Source organism: Acomys minous (assembly GCF_964271855.1).
Source record: "Acomys minous genome assembly, chromosome: 4".
Taxonomy (NCBI): domain Eukaryota; kingdom Metazoa; phylum Chordata; class Mammalia; order Rodentia; family Muridae; genus Acomys; species Acomys minous.
The window spans coordinates 61,473,708-61,495,501 of record NC_140486.1 but is presented as its reverse complement, the minus strand read 5'-3'; the positions used below and the strand labels follow the sequence as shown (position 1 = coordinate 61,495,501).

The 21,794-nt window shown below is 37.7% G+C and overlaps 1 long non-coding RNA gene across 1 annotated transcript in view; it reads right to left on the bottom strand.

The window, feature by feature from the left end:
• LOC311596066 overlaps nucleotides 1-17,658 on the bottom strand; it is a 41,665-nt gene extending 24,007 nt beyond the window's left edge. Inside the window, exon 1 of the long non-coding RNA XR_014778695.1 lies at nucleotides 17,334-17,658. This is a non-coding gene — a long non-coding RNA (uncharacterized lncRNA). The remainder of the gene's footprint in view (nucleotides 1-17,333) is intronic.
• Between the last annotated feature and the right edge of the window lie 4,136 nt (nucleotides 17,659-21,794).

Here is a 21,794-nt window from a genome sequence, read left to right as displayed (position 1 = left end):
AGGGGTTCTGCTCAAACTATGACACCAGCCAAGGAAAATACACGCAGTAAACTTCAAACCCCTACCCAGATCTAGCCAATGGACATGACATTCTCCACAGATGAGTGGAGAGTGGGGACTGACTTCCACAAGAACTCTGTTGGAATCTTTCTTATCAGGAAGGATGCACTGGCTTAAGTTGTTTGAGGGTCTGACAACAGCAGTTTTTCTTTTCACCTCTTGCTTTCAGACAATAATATAAAAATAACCTAATGGGCGAAGCCACACACACCCTGCCAGGAACAAACTCCGAGTGAGTTGTAATGCCTCTATTTTATTTTATTTCTCATTTTATTTTTAATTGTATGTTTTTATATTTTATTTATACATTTGTACTTTATAATTTTTACTTTTACATGTATGAGCGTTTTGCTTTTATGTTGGAGTCCGTGCAAGAGGAACAGCAAAGGGCTCTAGAACTCATGGAATGCAACCCACCAGTTAGCACATCCCCAATGGGCGTGGCTCAGTGTAGTGTAACGATAAGAACTACATGTCCTGAGGACGTTATGTTGCTATGGAGCATGGCTCTGCTGGTTGCCCCTGTGGTCTTCACAATCCTCCTAGTCTATGAATTCCGTGAAGAAGCTTCCAGTCCCTCACTGGGCAGTATCATTGGCACTCACAGTAATAATGCTTGATCTCCTTCAGGCATTGCTGCTGGAGCAGATTTTGACTCAACCACCACCCTTGAAAAGGACCTGCAGATGTAGATTGCTATCAATGACCACTACCCTTAGAAAGAATTTAGAAAAATAGATTGTCTAGCAAGGTTACATAAAGATGTGTTTGCTAGTGGCTCTGATGTAGAGAATGTTAGGAACAATTTGAAGTTCAGGAGTATGCTCTCAATAGTAAAGCTAGGGATCTTTTGAGGTTGGTGAACCAAGACAATACCCCGATTAGCATAGCTGATGTGACTCTCACTGAACCTGGAGTGACTAATTTCTTATACCTATCTTTGCCCTCAGCTTCCTGATATTATTTACTAAAAAAAAATATTGATGAGTAGATGTGCACCTTGAGGATTTAAAGTAGAAATGGCTGGTTGTTTTTTTGTGTAGAAGTTTAGATTTGTGATTCTTTTAAGAGTTTTATAAGATTACTGAAGTGGAAGTTTCTGGTTTCTTTCAAGACTCAGTTGTTCCACATGATGATTCTCTGGAAGATATCTTGTGAGAAGGCATGTGATGTTTTGCTGGGAGCAGCCAAGGGAGAAGTGGTGTGGTGTTTGGAAGGGTCTCGACAGAACCACGGACAGTGGGAGACGGCCTTTGCATTGCACAATGCCGCGTAATGGTCGTTGTTGGTCTTCACTGGTTTTTGCTTCACAGAAAGAAATGTTCCAGAGAACTTCTCATGGCGCTCCAGCTAGCTAATGCTGGCTGCTTCCACCGACTCATGCCGATTCGGCGGAACCTGGTGGTTTCCTCTGGGTTGTGCCACTGCTACAGATTCCTGTGGCTGTTTGATGTTGGCCACCGGACTGGGCTGCTGGCATCTTGACAAGGCAGAGTGGTACTGGCTCAAGGAACTACATCTAAACAAGCCTACAACCCATTTTCCTATTAACATTCTTTCTCCCCTTCCTCCTGTTGGTGGATTAGAAGTGATGGTGAAGTGTTTAAGAACTGTAAATAATGTAAATGTAGAAGATCTAAGCCTACAGATTACTTTTTAATAGAATTGGTTCTTTTTTTTTTTTGTAACCACAAGTTGCAGTATGCTGGTAAAGAAAAGCTGTCTGAGAAATTACCTTGCTTTTTCATACTCAGTTAATATAAACAAGTTGCTTAGTTACAAACTTATACGGGTTCTTGGAAATAACTTGTTCTTCGTGTTTATTTCTCACCCCTAATACATAAGACATTTGATCATGTGAGGGTACATGTTTATCTACATATACTCATTGTAATCATTCATGTACACAAAAATAAAATATAGCCACATTGTGAATTTTGTACTGCTTGAAATATTTTGCTAGGATATATAAGCTGTTGGACAAAGAATAAAAATATGGGCTGGAGCACACTCTTCGGAGTTTGTTCCATCCATCAAATGTATATATGTACATATGTGTATATGTACAGTAGCAGGCTATTGGAAATCACTCTTTGGAGATTGTTCCATTCACCAAGATGTCTGTATGTGTATATGTATGTGTATAAAGTTTTCGGAATCTGTGTCCATCCACCTAATATGTGAATATGTGAATATGTGTATGTATGTATGTATGTATGCATGTGTGTATGTATGTATGTATGTATGTATGTGTATGAGTAAAGTTAGATGAGCTTGTAGAAGAAGCTGGTTGAAACCGACCTGCTGAATTCTGTCTTATTTCATCATCAAATAGTGTGTGTGTGTGTGTGTGTGTGTGTGTGTGTGTGTGTGTGTTTTCTCTCCGTTCCTTTCTTTATTAGATGCTTTGCCACTACCAGGGTAAATCTTAAACTAGAGCCAACAGCCTTAGCACACACTTACATAACAGGTGTAAGCTCCCACCCCAAGTAGCTCTCGGCACCAGCTGATGCCAGCAATTTAATTCTGGCCCTTCAGTTTTACCACTATCAGTGGAAGCCGTGCTGGTAACAATCATTTCCAGCCTGGAAAATTGCCCTCTAAAAAGTCTGCAGGGTCACCAGCCAGCCACTGGACCTATGTTCTGCCTCAATTTCCCCAGCTGATCTCGAAGCGCATCTTTGATACCTTTATGTAAGTAATTGTATCACATGCATGCAATACCCACACAAGCCAGAAGGGGGCATAGGATCCTCAGTTACAGGAGGCTGTGAGCTCTGATTTATGTGCTGAAAACCAAACCTAGGTCCCCTGCCAGAGCATTTCATGTCCTTCACCACCTCTCCAGCCCCTATTTACACTTTTGTGCTTTAATTGTTAGTTACTGTTATTCCTTATCTGATTTTGAGACCTCAGTTATAAATAAAAAGATATAGGTAAAGAATCTCTAGACAGCATGAAACTCCAAATATTGATACCTTCTGAGTGCTGTGTGATTATACTGTACACTCATTTATGACATCCTTCAGCTAGCTGCATGGGTGGATACAAGTCCTTCAATCTCCCATAGGCTTCTTGACAGAACAGCCAACACTCACCATCCCCTACATCCATTGTCCACAACAGAGTGACTCAGGCTTTTCAGGAAAAGGCACCTACTGTTTTGAGGCACACTGAAGTTGAATAAAGATTTCAAAATCATGTACATGGCCTGAAGAACACAAAGACGATTGTGTCTTCAAATGGTTCTAACGCTTAAGTTTGAAGATCTCCTTCTGACTGCATCGTCTCTCTGTGTAAACTCCCACTCTGCCCTGCCCCACAGTGGCAAGTACAATGAACATGTTTCAGTCTGAAACATACCCGGTTTTACTGATGTAATCGCTCGTGTGGCATGAATTAGTCACCTTTTGAAATTATGCAGGGTGTCTCCTTAGACATCATTTAAACATCTCTCCCCGGCTCTCCCTCTGTATCTTTTGTCCAGGCCATGTGAGTAAGTTATACTGTACAGATGTACATTTAAGGAAGATATTTCTAATACCACAATAACAAAAATATGACAAAACCCTTTACAAATTGTCATATAACTTACAAACTATTATGACTGAAAGATAATTAATTCTACAATTTGTTCAGTAATGATTTTTACCTAGTTTTCTCAAACAATATTTTTATATACTAAAGGAAATTTATATTGTACATCCCAGTGCAATTTATAAAAACAATTTTATGATTCATACAGTATTTTTATGTGTTTTTACATATATATTACCCATTAAAAATAAATAACACTGAAAAATTAGGAGAATGACATTTATTGTGGGTATATTTCTGTTTCTCCAGTTATGTGGATGAAATTTTTATTTTTATGGAAATCAGTTTCATGGAACTCAAGTAAAAATATTGAAATATGGCAGATATATCTCCCTAAGCAGAAATCAATGTCTGAAAGAAAATCTCAACAAATGATGAGATTTCTTTTGCCTTCTCTGAGTTTTCTCATTTGTGCCACACAGAAATAGTTTCATTTTGTTGTAAATTATTTTCATGCTGGATTTTTTGAGGTTTATTTCTCTGTTTATCAAAAACAGGGAAATGTGTCTGAAGGCAAAGATAACTTTAAAATTCTTATTTTCTCTTTCTCTCAAAAATAGTCTTCTCTATTTGAAAATCCTCCTTGGTGTGTGATGACTTCAAATGGGAGATTAATCCTTACAAAAGAGTGAAATTCCTTATGAATAGAGCCTTGATGGCATCTATAGGGAAGCAATGATTTTTTTTTGTTCTTAAGCCCATATATTTTCCCTTGGGATGGTGAAATAAGAGTGCATGATCATATAGGAAATCCAAAGTTATAGCTGAGAAAGCAGGTGCTTAGGGAAGGCATTCCGTCGACTTCATCACGGAGTCCAATGCTGTCCTTGTGGTAGGATTCATTTAGAGAGTTGTTGTTTACACCAGGGAGGAAAAGGTTCCCCCTGTTTTTCCTTGACATTTCCCAGAAGTATATGTTTTGATTCATTCATCTTCTGCCCATAAAACAATGAGTCATGTTTCTCCTATGAGCCATAACTTCCTTAATAAACTCAACGGGCTTGTAACTCCTACAGAGTCATAAAAATTGGAAGTTAAGAGCATCAGTAGCTATTATAAAAATTTGTTTAGAATGAAAAATAAATTCTGAAAAAGTATAATGTATACTGAATCATTCAATAAATATTTATTTGCATTAGTCATAAGTTGTATAAGCTCATGCTGTACACATATTTAATTTAGGGAAATTCAAATCTACAATTTCAATAATAACTATAATTCTGTGTGAAGATGTTGACTATATTTTATGAGACTCAGCTTGGCCCCTGAAGTGCAAGCAAACGTGTTAATGTGCTCTGCAACCAGCTATCTGCTTTAGAGTTAAATAGAGGTATGGTGCAGATATTGAAAAATGTTGCTTTTTCTCATCTTCTATTAGTGATAAGTGTATTTACAGCAGCACATCACATGTTGAATTCCTGAGTGCCATAGCTATGGTCAAAGATTGGGAGATAGACTTCCATTCCTTCCTGATGCTGCCCAGTATTCAGATGATGAGTCTACTTACTGCATTAAACACTCAATGGGGAAGAGAGGAACATGAGAGAACAGCTGGAGCCAATGAGCTTATGATAAAAAGACACGCATTTTATGTTAGCTCTGAAAATGAGGCAATATTAGCTTAATAGTCACATAAATGGAGTCATGGCGACCTTAACATCACCTCTAGGTAGAAGATTAATTAACTTTTTAAAAATCTCAAGTAAAATTTTGAGGAAAAGAAAAATGATAATGAGAAAAATTTATAGTCATGTATATACAAATGATTAATGAAATGCCATCTCATATGTTTTATATATCTATAAACAGTTTCATCACTTGGAAATTGATTTAACCATAGCCATCTGCTTACCAGTATAACAGGTATATCTGAATACCAGCACAATTTTGTAAACAAATTTTATGTGATTATCTGTCTGATAGGTTGTAAAATAACATATATAATTACACTTATTATATCCAAAATTATGTCAAGAAACATCTCCATTAGAAAGGCACACAGAAAATCTGAGGACCCTTCTACCCTCCATGAATTTTTTAAAGCTCTATTTGTTATGGGAGAGATTGTATTTCTAAATTGCCTTTATGAAATTTTAACCCTAGCACAAAACAGTTGTGCTTTTTTTGCTTATTTCTGTTTGCTACATGAGTTTCAAAATTGGCTGTGAGGGAGGATACAAGGGATGGGATAACCATTGAGATGTAACAAGAATAAATTAATAAAGGAGAAAAAATTAAAAAAATTAAAAAAAAAAACAAAATTGGCTGTGAGATTTTACAAAAATTATGAAATGTTAGAAAAGGTTAATCATAAAGTTCCATTTGTGGAATTTAATAAAATTTAAGTTTCTGAAGAGTTTTCCATGTAATTTAAATGACTGCAAATGTCCAATTTAGTCTATCCTATTTCAAAGACCAGTCAAAACAATTTTATATCTTATTTAAATGCCTCATTCTTATCCAAAGCACTCATTTATACATATACTATAAATATAATAATTTTGAGGGAACCAGGTGTGGTGCCAGATGTCTTTAATCCCAGCAGTTGGGAGGCAGAGGCAGGCAGATCTCTGTAAGTTTGAGGTCACCCTGGTCTACAAAGCAAGTCCAGGACAGTCAGGGGTACACAAAGAAACCCTGTCTTGAAAAACCAGAAAGTAAAAAACAAAAAGTTTTGAGAATGTGACCAATGTGTTCATCTTTACAATATTAACATAAGAAAAATAGTTTAGTTTATATATATTGCAGTATTACTTATCCATAACTAGAACAATCAATAACAAACTGAGGTGTACACTATTAAGAGTTACATAAAGATGAACTTTCTGATATATTTTATCAGTTTCTGTAGTTAAAATAAAATTGAACATTTCTGTCATGTTGTCTAACACTGTTACTGTAGAGCTCGTTAGATTATTTTGAGAGTTGATTCCATTCTTATCATCACCTACCCAAAACTCTCATTAGTTAATTGTTATGAACAAAAGTCACTTTAGCTATGTTTGGGAATAACTCAACCCATTGAATATTTTTTTTTAATTAGCCATTTGTTCTTAGATTTTCCTATTAGTCTCATAAGGTAATTTCTTCAAGAGATGAGTGTCTCAGTGTAAATCTACCTTCTCTTGCCTCAATGTTATCATAATATCCTACATTTTGTGGGGAAGTAGTAGGTTTTGGTTTGAATATCTTGCAGTGCCCTGTAGTAGACAAACAAAGCCCTGACCTATTTAATACTTTTGTAAAAAGTCCTAGACAAACATATACTTGAATATCTTCAGAATGGGTTCAGGCACATGGTATCAGCCAATTCCAGGAGATACCCTTCAGTTTTAGTTGGGAAATCAGAAAGCCTCACCCGACATCCTGAGCTTGAGCAGCTCATGGGGTAATCACCTTTAAAGGTGGCCTTCTCTTCATGCTGTGATTTTCCACGATTGTCCTTTAAGAACAAGGGTGTTCAGTAGTTATTTATTCTAGAATTGGAAAGGTTAAAAAAAAAAAGATAAAAATAATCCGTGAAGCATGAAAGAGATGGAAAAGTAAGCAAGCAGTTGTGGTACACCAGGGGTAGGAAGAGGACAAAGCATACAAAAGAAAAGATCTGCACCTCAGTAGAGAGACAGTAACTATGGATGCCTTGGCAGAAACACTGAGTGTCATTTTTCCTTCAGCATCACTTAACAGAATTCTCTTAGTGCAAAAAGCAGGAACACATCAGGCCAAGAAAAACGCCCCCAGATCTTCATGTTCAGGACTTTTAGAATGATACAGCATAAAGGTCAGAAGACCTTTATGGCTCATGATTCCTGTAACATTTGAGTTGAGAATACCTTTAATATTTCATATTGTTGTGGGCCTGGGGAGAAGGAGAAGAATATGTCATGGCAAAACAACATTTTATGAAATTAAAGTTCAAATATTGGTGAAGTTTTATGGCTCTATGACCATGCTCTCTTCTGTATTACCTAATGCTGTGGTTTTGGTGATACAATGACAGTCAAGTAGCTGTAGCAAAGACTTTGGTTACAAAATCACAAATATTTACTAAGTTTGTAGCAGAGACTGGAGTACTGCTGTGATAGGCCTGACCATGTTATATGTTGGTGGAAGGTGGGATTCTGGACTTTGGATTAGGAAGCAATTAAATACTTTAAGGAGGCTTAATGGGCCATCCTAATAACATCATGGAAGACAGCGCTGAGGGTGATTTGAACTGTGGGGACCCAGCTTTAGAAGCTTCAGAGGGGAAGAATATGTGTATATGGCCTAGAGACCTTTCTTATGATATTTTGACAAAGACAGCTGCCTTTTGCCTTTGTCTGAAAAGTTTGCCTGAGGCTAAATTACAGAGTTTTGGTATTAATGACATTGGCAGAAGGAAGTATGATGGAGCTAACTCCTGTACTCAAGGAGATGACACTAAACAGGAATAAAGGGTGTGGTGACCTTAGGGCAAGAACCCAGCCAGGAGGCTCCCAACATATGAAAAGGAATTAAAGAAAAGTTCTAGCCAGGCATGATTGTGCATGTCTTTAATCCCAGCACTAGACAGGCAGAAGGAGGTGCATCTCTGGATTGGAAGCTAGTCTGGTACAGAGAGAAAGTCCCAGAACAGCAAAGCATAGGCAGTGAGATAAACTCCGTTATAGAGGGGAAGGCATGAGGGTGCTTAAGGAATCTGTCCCTTTCTATTTACAGTCAAGAAGCAGAAAGATAATCGTATTAGAGATCTATCTGCATCCTCTTTTATTTACAGTCTAAGGTCCTTCTTCACTCTATGATAGAGCTGACATTCATGGTGGGTTTCCCCTCTTAAATTAAGTGTTTCAGGAAATGCCTTCACAGACACACTCAAACATTATGTTACCAAGGTAGTTTTAAATACAGTCAAGTTAGCAATAAATAGTTATCATCATAGATGTCATTTATTGAAATTAGAAAGGGGTTGAGAGGCAAACTTCCTTTTCAGGTGGATTCATGGGTCTACATTTAAAAGGAGATATGTGATCTTATGCAGCAAAGGTGTAGCAACGGCCATAGTATAGCATAGGTCTAGGCATGAACACTAAGGGTCTTGGTAGCACAGGTCTTGAAGTGTGCACTAGAGAGCTGGGTAAGGAGACGACTGTGTTAAGTGAGATATCTTGAAAATACCTGCTGTTCGGGGAAGAAAGACACAGGGAAAATGAGAAATCAACGTGTCCTATCATTTGTGTTCCTGTCCCTCATGTTACTACCTCCTCTCAGCACTTCAGCAAGCTCAGACCCCCTACAATGAGAGAAACTCTTCTTTAACTATAGCTAACACAGATAAAATGCAATTCAGTCTTCAGAGCTCTGCTTAGAAAACCATAAATACGTACAAAATTGGAATAGTATAAATTAAATATTACAGTAATACGGTGTTGTGTTAAATACATACTGAATGTTAAGTATGTGCACACATGTGTGTGTGTGTATATGTATAGTACCTTCTTAAATAAGGAATTTAGATGTTAAGGAACCTAAAGTTATATGACTACTAAGAGTTAGAATCCCAACTGCCTGAGTCCAGAATCTACATGTGTCTGTATGTGTGTGTATGTTTGTATGTATGTATGTATGTATGTATGTATGTATGTATGTATGTATACTTATGTGTGGTTGCTGTTGTTTTATATTTAGGAGACAGAACCTTATGTATTCCAAGCTGACCTCAGACTCACTGTGGATCCAGTGGTGAACATAAACTCCTGATTCTCCTGCCTCTGCTCCAGAGTGAGAGGATTATAATAGCACACCACCAAACCTGCTGCTGCGCAGTGCTGAGAATCAAGTCCAGGTTTCATGTATGCTAGGAAATGACTGGGCCAACTGAGCTAGACTCTATGTGTACAGAACAGTTCTATAAAGAAGCCACCCCTGGAGATCTGTCCATAGTGCTTCCGAGTGAGTCAGCATTCCTCACAGCCTGTCTCTGCTTTCTCAGAACATGCAGCATTGGGGGCCTAGACTCAGTCTGCTCTAGAGCGCTGGAACTCCCCAAAGCCCCAGTGCCTAAGGGCAGAGTTTTCAAAGCCCAGCCAAAGACAGGTTAACTGGCTATACCTACACTACCTCAAACTGATCCTCGGACTGCAGAGCACGCACACTGGCCGCTTCTGACCCAGGGGGGAGCCCAGGGTGCAGAGCAAAGTCCCCTGGAACTGAAATCAGGTCACCTGCCTGAACCAGGGAAGGGCTCCCTGATCCCCACAGGTGAGGGTTATCAACCTATAGACACTCATCAATGAACTGCTCTCAATGACCAGTTAAGGACGCCAGAAACTACTTCCCAATGCCATAGACAGCAAGATGACTAAGCCAGCATAAAAAATGCAAACAAGACAAACCAAAACGATATGGCTTCTTCAGAACCCAGTTATCCCAAAGAATTCAACCCTGGAAACTCAAACACAACTGAAACACAAGAAAATGACCTCAAATCCTTAATAGTGAAGATGATAACGGAGGAAATCAATAAAATCCATAAACAAATGCAAGAAGATGCAGCCAAACAGATTAAAGACATTAAAGAGACCTATAGAGAGGAAATGAAGATATCACTGGAAGATTCAGGAAATACAAACAATCAGATGAAGAAAATCAATAAAACAGTTCAAGATCTGAACATGAAAATGGAAACAATGATAAAGGCACAGACAGAAGAAAGCCAAAAAGAGTGAACTTAGAGAAGAAAGCAGGATATGCAGAGGTAAGCTTCTCTAACATAATTCAATAGTTGGAGGAAAGAATCTAGGGAGTAGAAGACACAGTTAAAGCACATGATGCATCCATCAAAAAAAAGTTAAATGTGAAAAATTCCTGAAACAAAACATCCAAGAAATCAAGGACACCATGAAAAGATGAAAGATGAAGATAATAGGAATTGAGGACAGAGAAGAAACCTGGTTCCAAGGCCCAGAAAATATTTTCAACAAAATCATAGAAGAAAATTTCCCCAACGTCAAGAAAGAGGTGCATATAATCATATAAGAGGCTTACAGAACACCAAATATAATATATCAGAAAAGAAAGGCCTCCTGTCACATAATAAACAAAATACCAAATGAATAGAATAAAGAAAAATATTAAAAGTGGCAAGGAAAAAAGGCAAATAACATATAATGGAAAATCTATCAGAATTACACCAGATTTCTCAGCAGAGACCATAAAATCCAGAAGGGTCTGAGCAGAGGTCTTGAAAACACTAAGAGACCACAGATGCCAGTCCAGACTACTATACCCAGCAAAACTTTCAATAACCATTGATGGAGAAAACAAGATACTCCATGACAAAAACAAATTCAAACAGTACCTAGCCACAAATCCAGCCCTACAGAGTTACTAGAAGGAAAATTTCAACCCAAATTTATAAACTACAACCAAAATAACAAGGAAATAGGTAACTTCACTGTTACAAAACAGAACCACACAACCACTCTACAGCAACCAACATCAAAATCAAGGGACTTAGCAATCACTGGTCATTAATATCTTCCAACATCAATGGTCTAAATTTTCCAATAAAAAGACACAGATTAACTGAACAGATGCATAAACAAGACCCAATATTCTTCTACATTCAAGACACACATCTCAGCCACAAGGATATGCATTACCTCAGGGTAAAAAGCTGGAACAAGGTATTCCAAGTAAATGGACACAAGAAGCAAACTGGTATAACCATTTTAATATCTAATAAAATAGTCTTTCAACCAAAATTAATAAAAAGAGATGAGGAAGGACACTTGATATTCATCAAAGGTAAATTCAATCAACATGATATCACAATTCTGAACATCTATCCCCCCAATACAAGGACACCCACATTTGTAAAAAAAATGGTAACAAAGCTTAAACCACACATTGATCCCCACACATTAATAGTAGAAGATTTCAACATCCTACTTTCATCAAAGGATTGGTCAATGAAACAGAAACTAAACTGAGAAATAAGGACACTAAAAGATGTCATGAATCAAATGGATCTAACAGATATCTACAGAACTTTTTACCCAAACACAAAAGGTTATACCTTCTTCTCAACACTTCATGGAACCTTCTCCAAAATTGATCATAGTAGGTCACAAAACAAGCCCTAACAGATACAAGAAGATTGAAATGATACCTTGCATCCTATCAGATCACCGTGGACTAAAGCTGTACTTCAACAACAACAGAAATAACAAAAATCCTACACACACATGGAAACTAAACAACTCCCTACTTAATGACAACTGAGTCAGGGAGGAAATAAAGAAATTAAGGACTTCCTAAAATTTAATGAAAATGTACACCCAACACACCCAAATTTACGGGACACATTGAAAGCAGTAGTGCTAAGAGGAAAATGCATAGCACTAAGTGCCTTCATAAAGAAATTGGAAACATCTCATAGAGGCAACTTAACAACACATTTTGAAGCCCCAGGAAAAAAGAAGCAGAAACAACCCAAGAGCAGTAGATGGCTGGAAATAATCAAACTCGGGGCTGAAACAAATAAGTTAGAAACAAAAAGAGTAATTCAAAGAATCAACAAAACTAGGAGCTGATTTTTGAGAAAATCAACAAGATAGAGAAACTAACTAAAAAGCAGAGATAGACTACCCAAATCAACAAAATCAGAAATGAAAAGGGAGACATAACAATAGACACTCAAGAAATATAAATAGTCAGTGGCTGGAGAGATGGCTCAAAGGTTAAGAGTTTCATCTGTTCTTCCAAAGGTCCCAAGTTCAATTCCCAGCAACCATATAGTGGCTCATAACCATCTATAATGAGATCTGGTGTCCTCTTCTGGTATGCAGGCATACATGTAGACAGAATACTATATAAACAATAAATAAAAATAAATCTTAAAAAAAGAAATACAAAGAATCATTAGGTCTTACTTCAAAGGTTTATATGCCACAAAATTTGAAAATATAAGGGAAATGGACAATTTTCTTGATCAATTCCACTTGCCAAAGTTGAATAAAGGTCAGATAAACAAATTGAATAGTCTTATTTCTCCTACAGAAATAGAAGCAGTCATTAGAAGTCTCCCAACCAAAAAAAAAAAAAAAGCCTAAGAACACATGATTTCAGTGCAGAATTCTACCAGATCTTCAAAGAAGAGCTAATATCAATACTCTTCAAGCTGCTCCACAAAATAGAAATGGATAGAATATTACCAAACTCATTCTATGAGGCAACAGTCACATTGATAGCTAAACCTCACAAAGACTCAACAAAGAAAGATAATTTCAGACCAATTTCTCTAATGAACATTGATGCAAAAATACTCAATAAAATACTTGAAAACTGAATTCAAGAACACATCAAAGATATCATTCCCCATGACCACGTAGGTTTCATTCCAGGCATGCAGGGATGGTTCAATACACAGAAATATATCAATGTAATCCACCATAAAAACAAACTGAAAGAAAAAAAACCACATGATCATCTCCTTAGATGCTGAAAAAGCATTTGACAAAATCCAACACCCGTTCATGTTTAAAGTTTTGGAGAGATCAGAGATACAAGGCACATACATAAACATAATATAGGCTATATAAAGCAAGCCAATAGCCAACATCAAATTAAATGGAGAGATACTTAAGGAAATTTCTCTAAAATCAGGGACCAGCCAAGGTTGCCTACTTTCTCCATATTTCTTCAATATAGTTCTTGAAGTTCTAGCTAGAGCAATAAAACAACACAAGGAGATGAAGGGGATCCAAATGGAAAAGGAGGAAGTCAAAATATCCTTATTTGCAGATGAAATGATAGTGTACGTTAGTGGCCCCTAAATTCCACCAGAGAACTCCTACAGCCAATAAACACCTTCAGCAAAGTGACTGGATACAAAATTTACTCAAAAAAAAGTCAATAGCCTTCTTTTGTGCCAATAACAATCATGCTGAGAAACAAATTTGGGAAACTACATCCTTCAAGATAGCCACAAGTAATATAAAGTATCTAGGAGTAACTCTAACCAAGCAAATGAAAGACTTGTTTGAAAAAAAAACTTCAAATCGCTGAAGAAGGATATTCAAGATGACATCAGATGATGGAAAGATCTCCCTTGTTCATGGATCGAGAGAATTAACATAATAAAAGTGGCCATCTTACCAAAAGCAATCTACAGATTCAATGCAATCCCTATCAAAATACCTACACAATTTTTAAAGACATTGAAAGATCAATTATCACCTTTATATGAAAAAACAAAAAAACCCAGAATGCCTAAAGCAATCCTGTACAATAACAGATCCTCTGGAGGTATCTCCATACTTGATCTCAAAGTGTACTGTAGAGCAACAATAATTACAACAGCATGGTACTGGCATAGCAATAGGCTGGCTGATCAATGGAATTGAATCAAAGACCCAGAAATATTTCCACACACCTATGGAAGCTTGATACTTGACAAAGAAGCCAAATCTATTCAATGGAAAAAGGATGGGATCTTTGACAAATAGTGCTGGTCTAACTTGATATCTATATTTAGAAAAATGCAGGTGGATCCATATTTATCACCATGCACAAAACTCAAGTCCAAGTAGATTAAAGACCTCAACATAAAACCAGAGACACTAAATCTATTAGAAGAAAAAGTGGGGAAGAGCCTGGAACTCATTGGCATACGAGACAACTTCCTGATCAGAACACCAACAGCCCAGACTCTAAGGTCAACAATTAATAAATGGGACCTCATGAGGTTGTGAAGCTTCTCTAAGGCAAAAGACACTGTCCACAGAACAAAGAAACAGCCTACAGACTGTAAAAAGATCTTCACCAACCCTGTTTCTGACAAAGGACTAATATTCAAAATATATAAAGAACTCAAGAAATTAAACACCACCAAACCAAATAACCCAATTACAAAATGAGGTTCAGAATTAAACAAAGAATTTTCAACAGAGGAATATTGAATGGCTGAGAAACACTTAAAGAAATGCTCAATGTCCTTAGTCATCAGAGAAATGCAAATAAAAATGACTCTAAGATTCCATCTTACACCATAACAATAGCTAAGACCAAAGACTCAAGTGACAGCACATGCTGGTGAGGCTGTGGAGAAAGGGGAATACTCCTTCATTGCTGGTAGGAGTGCAAACTTGTACAACCACTTTGGAAATTATTCTGGCACTTTCTCAGAAAACTGGGAATAGGGCTACCTTAAGACTCAGCTATTCCACTCATTGGAGTACACCCAAAAGATGCTTTACCACACAAGGACATATGCTCAAGTATGTTCATAGCAGCCTTATTCATAATAGCCTGGAAATAACCTAAACATCCCTCAGTCAAAGAACAGATAAAGAAACTGTGGTACATTTACACTATGGAAAACAAAGAAATCTTGAAGTTTGCAGGCAAATGGATAGAACTAGAAATGATCATCCTCAGTGAGTTAACCCAGACCCAGAAAGATACACATGGTATAATTCTCTCACAATTGTACACTAGCACAACAGGGATGTCCCTGAAAGTCTTCACTTAGCAGGAGATTGGGATAGATGCTGGGACATCCTGTTGGGACTCCAGGTGAGAGAGCTATGGGACAATGGGGAAATAGAAGGATCCAAAGTGTCATAGAAAACTACAAGAAGACCATTAAGGCTGGCGCATCTGGACCTAAGCTCAAACTACTGTACCAAGCAAGAATGCTACATGCAGTAAACCTAGAAGCCGAGAGTAGCACTGACTCAGATATGAACTCTGATGCACCTTATCTGACCACCTCTCCTTTGTGGGGAGGCCTGTGGCACTCACAGGAAGCGAAAGCAGGCTACCAGGATGAGACCTGATAGGCTGAGATCATATGGTGGGGGAGGAGGTCCCCTTCTGTCACAGACCTAGGGGAAAGGAATAAGGTAAAAGAAGGAGGGAGGGGGAATGGGAAAATACAAGTGAGGGGATAACAATTGAGATGTTATCTGAATAAATTAGTTAAATAAAAAGCTGCTTTTGCACATGACTTTTCTTGGCTTCCTCTTTCCTTAAATAATAATCCTTGAAGTCTTTTTTAAAATTTATATTTTTTCTATTTCTCATGGTGCTTTGAATAAGAATGGCCTTCATAGCTTCATATATTTGAATGCTTAGTCATCAAGGAGTGGCACTATCTGAGAAGGATTAGTAGGTATGGTTTTTTGTTTGTTTGTTTTTGTTTTTGTTTTTGTTTTTTTGGAGGAAGTGTGTCACTGGTGGTGGGCTTTGAAATTTCAAAAGCCCACATCAGGACAAGTCTCTCTCTCTCTTTCTCTCATGTGTGTATTACAATGTAGAACTCTCAGTTACTTTTCTACCACCATGTCTACCTGCATGCTGCCATGTTCCCTAGCACGATGCTAACAGATGTAAGCCTCTAAAACTGTATCAAGCCCCCAACTAAATTACTTCTTTTATAAGAGTTGCCTTGGTCATATACACTTTACACAGCAATAGAACTGTGATTAGGACATTTCTTATAGATTTAGTGTTACTTTTGAAATTATTGTCGAGGGATGTGCATGTGAACACAAGTGCCCACAAAGGTCAAATGGTTTGGCTAACCCCTCCCCCCCTGGAACTGAGGTTACAGACAGTTGTGAGCTACCTAATATTGGTGCTTGAAACTGAACTCAGGTTCTGTGAAAAAACAGCAAGTGCTTTAAATCTCCAGATCCAGCCGGGCGTGGTGGCGCACGCCTTTAATCCCAGCACTCGGGAGGCAGAGGCGGGCGGATCGCTGTGAGTTCGAGGTCAGCCTGGTCTACAAAGGGAGTCCAGGACAGCCAAGGCTACACAGAGAAACCCGGTCTCGAAAAACCAAAAAAAAAAAAAAAAAAAAAAAAAAAAAAAAAAAAAAAAAAAATTAAATCTCCAGATCCAGAATTTCAGCCTCATAGTAATGCATGTATTTATATTAACTCTAACTCCTGTAACTTACTCTGCTAAAGTTCATTTTATGGCCTATACAATTTTATAGATTATATATACACATATTGAACACACAACTAAAGGTTACTTTGCTAGACATATATTTTAAAAATTACTCATTATGTTGAGTAGCTACATACTTATGTAAACAAATAACTATGACTTTAAAAATTCAGTGTGAAAATTTTTACAATGCATGAAAGGTTAATAGAATGGACAGCAAGACTGATGTGTCTTTTGAAATGAATATAAACATGCTTCTGTTTTGTGGGATGGAAACAGACTTGTGAGAGGACACGTGGTGTTTGTCCCCTAGAAAGGGAACTGCCTCATTAATAGTGCCTTGGGTTGGCTTCTGCTCAGGGGCCTATCAAAGTTTTCCTCTGAGAGGCTCTACCCAGCAGAAATTCAAAGCAGATGCTGAGACTCACAGCCAGACATTGGACAAAGCAAAGGGAGTCTAGTGCAAAAGTGCAGGAATGAAGGAAGGGACCTAGATGTGACAAGACCTCCACAAGAAGACCAATGCAGCCAACTAGCCAAGTGCCAGAAGGGCCTGTTGAGTCTGAGACACCAATCAAGGACCATACAAGGCCTGGACCTATGTCCTTTACATAGATGTAGCTGATGGGCAGATCAGGTTTCCTGTGGGTCCACTGGTAAGGGGAGTGGGGGACATCTCCGAAATCGACTCTGTTATCTGATTTTATTATCATTTCCCCTTAACAGGACTGACTTACCAGGTCACAAGGGAAGAGGACCAACTCAGTCGTGATGCAACTTGATGAGCTGGGGCAGGAGGGTGGGGGCTATCCTTTTCTGAGGAACAGGGGACAGGGAGGAGGAAGGGAAGGTGAGACTGGGAGGAGAGGAGGGAGGGGCCTATGACTGGGGTGTAAAATGAATAAGTCAATTAATAAAAAAAGTGGAAGTGCCTATTGTGCGGATATAATCTTTACCAGTTAAAAACCCATTCTGTACAGACTTTGGATAGTATAAATAGTCCAAATAAAAAGATCAATCACTTTCGCTTTGCTTCACATCACTTGGCTGCTCATCACTCCCAGTTAGAGACCTTCTAGGGAGAAACACTCCAGACAATGCTTTGAGGTTCTGAAGTTACAGCTGCTGTGGTTACGGTCCCTTTTCAGAATTGCTGGTTTGTTGTTTAATGGGTCTGCCGGAATCCTGAAGACAAAGAGTAGAATTACCCCCAAGAAACTGAATCTAAAAGGCGTACTTCTCCTGTCCCTTTTTCTCCTATCTAGAGTAGGTGGGTTGGAAGGGAAGTAGAGGTATTAAAAATCCACAGATAAAGTAGGCTTAAAAGATCAAAGCCTATAGCCTTTCTTACATAATAATACTATGAGGTTTATCTCCCTTACATATGAATGTTAGCAGTGTGGTCTAGTCAGCCTGGTCTGAACTGGTGAAATTGGATGAACTACTTCAAACTATTATTTCACTTTGTTCTTCATACATAAATTCTCTTTATTCACATTTCTACATCCAAATTTTTAAAAGAAAATAATTCACTGACACTGAAAATACAACAGTCCTAACATGTCACGGATGTCAAATTTTGAGAATATTAATAAACAGGTATTTAAATGCTTGTGAGGCATTTTCATGCTGAAAGGGAATCACAAAAATTATATCTTAGGAAATATTTGAAATTGTGGGCCCTTGGTTCTCTTTTATAATGGAATATGCCACCCATTGCATACTCAGCTTGATCCATTGACTGCCCAGAACTTTACCAAATAAAGAATTTTTTTCTTTTTTCTTTTTATTAATTTATTCTTGTTACATCTCAATGGTTATCCCATCCCTTGTATCCTCCCATTCTTCCCTCCCTCCCATTTTCCCCTTATTCCCCTCCTCTATGACTATTCTTGAGGGGGATTTTCTCCCCCTGTATATGCTCATTGGGTATCAAGTCTCTTCTTGGTAACCTGCTATCCTTCCTCTGAGTGCCACCAGGTCTCCCCCTCCAGGGGACATGGTCAAATATGAGGCACCAGAGTACGTGAGAAAGTCATATCCCACTCTCCACTCTACTGTGGAGAATGTTCTGACCATTGGCTAGAAGATGCTTGCTTCTCTGTCCTCAAGAGTATATCAGGTGCCTTGCCCGGTCTAACTATAGCTATAGTACCAGTCCCATGGCCTATCAAGGCAGCAAACATGTTGCAACTGCAAATCTATAATGATAGCATACTGAGAACCTCAGAAGAAATATCTCATTCCTTATCCTCTTGCCAGTGCCTAGAATATTCTGTGTCATAGGAGAAGCAATGAGCAGTCCTTGAATAGAGAGTAGCTGATGTCACTCTACAGACAACTGAACTGAACAGAAGATTAAACTCATCTACAAACTATGTCTCCTAGAAGCTCAAAAACGAGGTACTAAGTATAGAACATGCTGGATCGTTTTATATAAAAGACGGAGTTGCTTAAATGAAACTGGAGGCTCATTTTCCCTCTACTTTAACATCCATCAACAACATTCAAAGTAAGAAAGTCATTGCTGAGTATAACTGTGCAGCTCATTTGAACACAGAAGAAATGTATTGGAAGCAGTCACTTTAATATAGTATAAGCAATCAGATTTATGCAGAAATATGTTTAAGTTCTAGCTAGCTAGCTAGCCTGGATTATTTACTAGAATCTCTCTTTTTTTTTCTTTTCTTTTTTTATTAATTTATTCTTGTTACATCTCAATGGTTATCCCATCCCTTGTATCCTCCATTCCTCCCTCCTTCCCATTATCCGTCAACAAAACTATCAGCCTATCATTCAAAACAAAGATTTTTGTGAGCAATATGGCAACTATAAAATAAAATTTAAATGTTTAAAAACAGAAGGTAAAGTTAAACTAAGTATGTATCTAATTAATGGCATCTCTTGTGCCCATGGGACCAGGCACAAAATTTTCTATCTGTAACATCACATTACATCACATTTCCTACTTTTTCAATACATTCTAGATAGAGAGCATTTGGTACTTTAGCTTTGTATTAGAGATGCCCAACCTATACAACTGTTTCAGGTATAGAGAAAGTTATTCCAGCTTATCCAACACACTATAATTCTGCTACCCCACTGAGTTTAATTAAAGGACAATGAAAATTATTGAAAAAAAATTAAACTACTTCAACATTGTTCTTGACAGTATTACTGGGCAATTCCATGCTATTGCTTGGGAACACTATTTTATTTGTGAATTGTTGAGTAAAATAATTGAGCAGTGATGTAATTTTATTTTTATATATTCTAGTTTTATTATGTACAGTGTGGCCATAAACCAGCATTCCTGACTCATGCTGAGGGAGTATGGGAATGAAATTCAGAGAGAAGTTGTTAGATTATTTCTTTCATTTTGTAGTCTTAAATATTATTTATCCAGTCTCTTCTTGGTAACCTGCTGTCCTTCCTCTGAGTGTCACCAGGTCTCCCCCTCCAGGGGACATGGTCATATGTGAGGCACCAGAATACGAGCATATACAGGGGGAGGTAATCCCCCCTCAGGAACAGTCATAGGGGAGGGGAATAAGGGGCAATGGAAGGGAGGGAAGAATGGGAGGATACAAGAGATGGGATAACCACTGAGATGTAACAAGAATAAATTAATAAAAAATACAACAAAAAAGTAAAAAATGTTATTTATCCATATCAATAAAATTCACAGTGACATATACAGAAATATTTTTTACATGTGTCCCCATGTTTTCTTATTTCCTTAGAAAAATAGTTGCAATGGTGAAACCAGTAGAAATGAATGGCATGGCTTGAGACACTAATTTATAGTTGGAATCATAAAAGTAATAATAGTTAACTTCATAAGAGTAGTAAAAACTGTGCTCACCTTGGAGAATCATAAAATGTCACACCATTTCACTACCTAAAATATTGATAGATAATGAGGAAACACTTTACTTGTGTTTTCTATAAAAATTATTGCATTGAGAAACCAAGTGAGGGTACGTCTAACAAATTTCTGGAATGCATGTTTTTTAAAGAGATTGTATTAGGCACTAAGACAAATGATTGCTGACATCACCTAATGAGAGTCAGCTAGACGTAGAATGCCTGTTGGAAGAATTCACTCTTTTGCTGAGGCATTCAACCCTGAATGCAAGCAAACCTCCAGAGCTAACACTGCCTGACAGAAAATGAGCACCACAGTACTCTGTGATGTGTGCAGTACAGATTCAGTAAATTCCAGGAAAGCATATCAACTACCCACAAGATTAAACAAGTGGAGAGATGAAAAATATACATGTTATTGCAATGGCTATGAGTAATTAAAGCCCCTTCCCCACAAAATTTTATTTGCTTCTATTGTAAAAATATATGCCAAAGACATAGTAATTTTCTTCATAGTACTAATTAATATGGCCAGCATGAACTACATTCTTTTGGTAATACATTTTTTCTTTTATATTGTCCATGGAAGCTTTGTATTACTTATGGTAATTTATGCCTTTAATCTTTTAGTTAATATACCCAGAGGCCATGGAATTTGGGCAGCTAAGAAGACAGAAATAATATCATATATAAATCCCAACAGTTTACAGACTCTGTTTTTGCTTTCTAAACTTAAGCAGGTCAAGATCTCTCTCTCTCTCTCTCTCTCTCTCTCTCTCTCTCTCTCTCTCTCTCTCTCTCTCACACACACACACACACACACACACACACACACACACACACACACACACGTCCCATTTCCCCCTTTTACCACTAACTTTTGTTATCATTTATATGACTTGCAACTTTGAGTGATGATCCTACTGTTTATTTTGTTTTACTCAGTTTTTAAAAGCGAATATTTAAGCTCAGATTCAATTCATAAATCACATTTCAAACTTTCCAACCAGCACATTATTCTTATAGTGCTAGGGTCCTTGGAAATAATGCTTTAACTCTAGCATTTCTGGGAAGTTGATTTCCTGATCAAGCACTCACACAAATCCTAAGGCTCTGTGATCTACTTTGATCTAACTGCATCCTTTCCTTTCCTTCACATTCTCCTGCCGCAGCCTGTGGGAACTGCTATTTTCCTCTTTCCTTCTGAGTATGAGAACTTTTGGATTTCATATATGAGTGAGATGATAAGGTGTTTGCTTTTCTGTATCAGTTTATCTCCTAAGTATGATGTCATCTGCACTCATCACATTGCTACAAATGACAGGATTCCT